We start from the raw sequence: 4,374 nt of genomic DNA, 5'->3' as shown, positions 1-4,374 counted from the left end.
TCAAACTTCAAGATGGCGGTGCCCAAGTGTCTATTTGTGATTTATTACGCAATAATTTCTCAATCAATATATATTGATAGTTTTTTGTTAAGGAACTAATTCACAATGTTATAATATTGTTTCGCAGGCATTACACTATGGAAAATAAATACACAGGACTTGCCGAGCTCAACCAAAAAACAGACAAGTGTATAGTGAAAGCACGTGTCAGCAGATTGTGGTTCCCTTTTAATCCGTTGAACAGAAAACAAACTTTTGGAATAGACATGCTTCTCATTGATGAAAAGGTCAAATATACATTTAATTAATAATCACTTTTTTTTTACTTAATAATTTAATTTTGTAATCATAGGGAGATCAAATCCATGCCAAGGTACGGGACGACCTAAAAAGACAAATTTAGAGAAAAACTAGAAGAGGGAAAAATTTATACTTTTGATAAATTTGAAGTGGACAAAGAAGACAAGAGTTACCGTCCTGTACGATTTAACTGCAAAATTTTGTTTACAAAAGCAACTATAGTAACTCCTACCAATGAAGATGACAAGAGTATTGAAAATTACAAGTTCACTTTTGTTGGATTCGAAAAATTCCTTGCAACAGAAGATGCCTCAGCATGTGACTTGAAAGGTATTTTATAAACTTATTATCTGTTGTATATTTTAATAATGCATATTCAAATGATCTAACAATATTTGTAATACAGATATCATAACAATTTTGAAAAAATTGGTAATAAAAAACCACAAGGTTTCAGAGAAATTACTTTGGTAGACGAAAGGTAAACATTAATTCATAAGTACGCAATTTTTACTTCTATTATTAAATTGTATTTGACAATTTGGGATAATTAACAGGGGTTATGAGAAGACCGTGGCTTTATGGGGAGAAATGTCTGATACAATTGCTAATATAAGCAATAAGGAAGAAAATGTTATTGTCATTCGACATCCCTATTTCTCAAAAAAGATTGGAAGTAAGTTTAAGCTTTAACATCATCTTTGTATTAGTTTCCAAAATAATTCTTATCATACTAAACTATTTCCTATTTAATAGTGCAATTCCAAGTGTATGTCTCATCAGCAACAAAGCTTTACATAAATTTGGATTTAAAATATGTTCATGAAATGAGAAAAAGGTAATTTATGATCAGTTTTATTTACAAAATTTACAATTATTCATATTTTCTATAATGATTCTCTTTTTCAATTGTGAAGATTTGAAGACCCTGATAAAAAAAAATTGGAATAGAAGAAACAGACAATGAAGAACCAATTTCATTAGAGGAAAAAATGAGCAAGGATAGGATAACAATAGAAGAACTCATAAGATATGGGATGGAACCAACAAATCAGGTTAGCCATTTACTATTACATTATTTTTCATACATTTTCAATATCATATGATTTATATAGTTAGTTTTGTAATCTATGACTTTTTACAGGGAAAGGTCTTCACATGCAGAGGAAAATTTGTTAAGTTGTTAGGGACCAACTGGTACTACGAAACTTGCATTAAATGTACTGTAAAACATGTTGATAGTGGTTCAGAACATACATGCACAGATTGTGGAGCCAAATATTTAAGACCAAAAAAAAGGTAAGTCTTCCAACAAATGTCTAATAAAAAGGATATTGAGTACAAATATTCTAAATGTTTTAATTTACAGATACCTTTTAAAACTACGGGTTGAGGATGAAACTGAAATGACTGCTTTCGTAGCTTTTGGTAACAAAGCAGAAGATATTGTGAAAGTACCAATTGCAAAAGTTCTTGATTTAGAGAAAAAGGCAAGTAAAGCATAAACACGTTTAATTTTATTTCAATATTAAATTATTATTAACTATTTATTATATAATTTGCAGGGTCAAGATTTCGATGACATTCGAAAAGAACTTGAAAAAAATACTGGTAGTCATTGGATATTTCAAGTCAAACTCAATAAATATAGTATGCATGAAAAGTTTCCATCGTTTACCATAACAAATATGGTATCTGAAGATAATAAAGATGTTGAATCAATGACAGAAAATGCAAAGGTATGTTCAAATTTTATTACAATTCCTCTTCTGAATATTTTATTTACTATTTTAAAGAAAATAAATAACCAATATATTTTTATGTTAAAATGAAGCAGCAGATTTCCAAAAAATTACTGAAGAAATTCGACCATCAAAGAAAGCTAAAAAAATGAAGAGTAAAGTGATGAGGACAGCAGAGTATCAAGCAAATGAAGAATCTATTGGAGAGGAATAAATAATTCTCAGTAGTTGAATAATTGTTTTTCTTTTATTAGGATTTTATCTTAATCATTAAGATATTATAATACATTCATTACTTTTTTGATAATAATGTCAGAGTCCATATCATTATATAAAATAAAGATAATGAAGTTCAAACTGGGATCCTATTATGATAAGTAGCATACATCTTTGACAATAAAGATGTGTTATCTATCACACATAAACCTTGGAAAATTATGATATAAATATTCAATATCAAATAATCCAAAAAATAACCCAAACAATGCTCAAACAATATTTGCCTAAAGTTAATTACTACCTTCTACAGTTGCATTAATTGCTGCCAATTGGTAAAATATCAAAGTTCTAATATACAAACTCAAAGCTACAAAGCAAAGGTACCAAGAAATTTTTTTTTTCTATGAATTAATAATTATTATTGTACTAAGTTTATAGTATTATAAGATTATAATCTTCTATCAATAGCTACTAAGATTATTTAAAATACTGCAGGTAAACCACATGGATACCATAGATGTGGGCGCTTAACTAATTACTAAGGATCAATAAATCTTTGGAATGATGATTAGTGAAACATTAATACCATCGTGGAATACAATTGAGCAAAATAGACTCTGTTACTACAAGAAAAACCAAAATACTATTTCTTATGAAGACTACAAGGGATTGACAGATGAGGTAAGTTGACGTGTGGTATAAGGATTTCAAATAAATAATTAAGTTAGTCTATAAATTATGATTAAAATTGGCAAGAAATAATACAGGTCAATACACCACTACGACATTTGGAACAAGAAGACAAAGGTATGTCAAATGTTTTTTAAACAATTTTTTTTTTATATAGTTTAATTTTTATATAAGAGATAAGTTACTTGTCGTAGTATTCTAAGGATGGCTTCTTCATCGGGGATAACTCATAAGTGAGTCCCCTATTGGGGTACAGGTCAGCTATGAAAGATAAGAAAATCATTCCTCTCATAGATGCAGTTGCCTCTTATAAACATGCATGTACAATAAAAGTCTTATTCAGTTCAGTAATAAAACATAATGGCAGAACAAAATTACCGCATTAGCATTATGTTTGTCAATCCCAGGTATGGAAGTGACCACTCTGAGAAATGCATCCATCCTCTTCACTAATTGCTCCCTCTTTTGAAACAACATATCACATTTTTCAGATACTCCTTATACAGTAAGAAAAATGAAAAATTTAGTTAACCCACTCAGAGAGCATCCTGCTGCTTACAAACTGCAATACAAGTTTTCATTTGGGAATTTTTAGGTGAATAATTAGTAATAAAGATTCATTTACAATAAAAACATCAAGGGACACCATCTTACATGTATATAATAACTGGAATGAGATAATAATTGAAAGCTAGCAACTTACAATTGGATGCAGAGCAACTAATGCAAAAACAAACACAAAAATCAGAGTCATTGAGATAAAGAAGATGTTGAGTATCAAGCCCTGCTATACAAGTTTCCTAATAAATTATTTATCAAGCGGAATAAAGTCTCTAATTCCAACATGTTTACATGCTTGGGATTTTGGAAACTACAAACCATGTCCACAGATCTGCACCATTCCTGTTATATGGCTTCACAAATGACAAATCCTATAGTTTGTACGAAACTGTTGACTGCATTGTAAGTTTTGATCAGAAACTAGCATTTTTCCTATATTTCCTAATGAATGCATCCTTTTCAGGTTTGATGCTTCCTTAACAAATGAGTAGGGGCAGTAGTTAGGACGTTTAGAGTTAGAAATGCTGAAGAAGTAGAAACGTAAGCAGCCAGAAGTGGTAGTAAAGCTAGCTGGACAGTTCGGAGGAACAAAATTTGCTTTTGAGGGAGTGCGTGGAGGTCATTACGGCTTTTAATGAACCAAGATGTAAATGGGCACTGGAAGCCCTTAAAAACTCCATTCAGTATTTACTTTCAATAATTTTAGTCTTTTTAGATGCGTGAGTAGAGACTTTAATAGAGACGCTACTCTGGCTGGTTGGGCGAACCATCAGCTAGGATCTTTCAAAGTGTATGCTTGAAGTGAGTATAATTTATAGGATTAACTATTATTACACCTTGACTAGATGATTAGGTTCACATT

Source organism: Coptis chinensis, chromosome 4, assembly GCF_015680905.1.
Source record: "Coptis chinensis isolate HL-2020 chromosome 4, ASM1568090v1, whole genome shotgun sequence".
In the NCBI taxonomy this organism is placed as follows: domain Eukaryota; kingdom Viridiplantae; phylum Streptophyta; class Magnoliopsida; order Ranunculales; family Ranunculaceae; genus Coptis; species Coptis chinensis.
Note: the sequence above shows the minus strand (reverse complement) of the source record.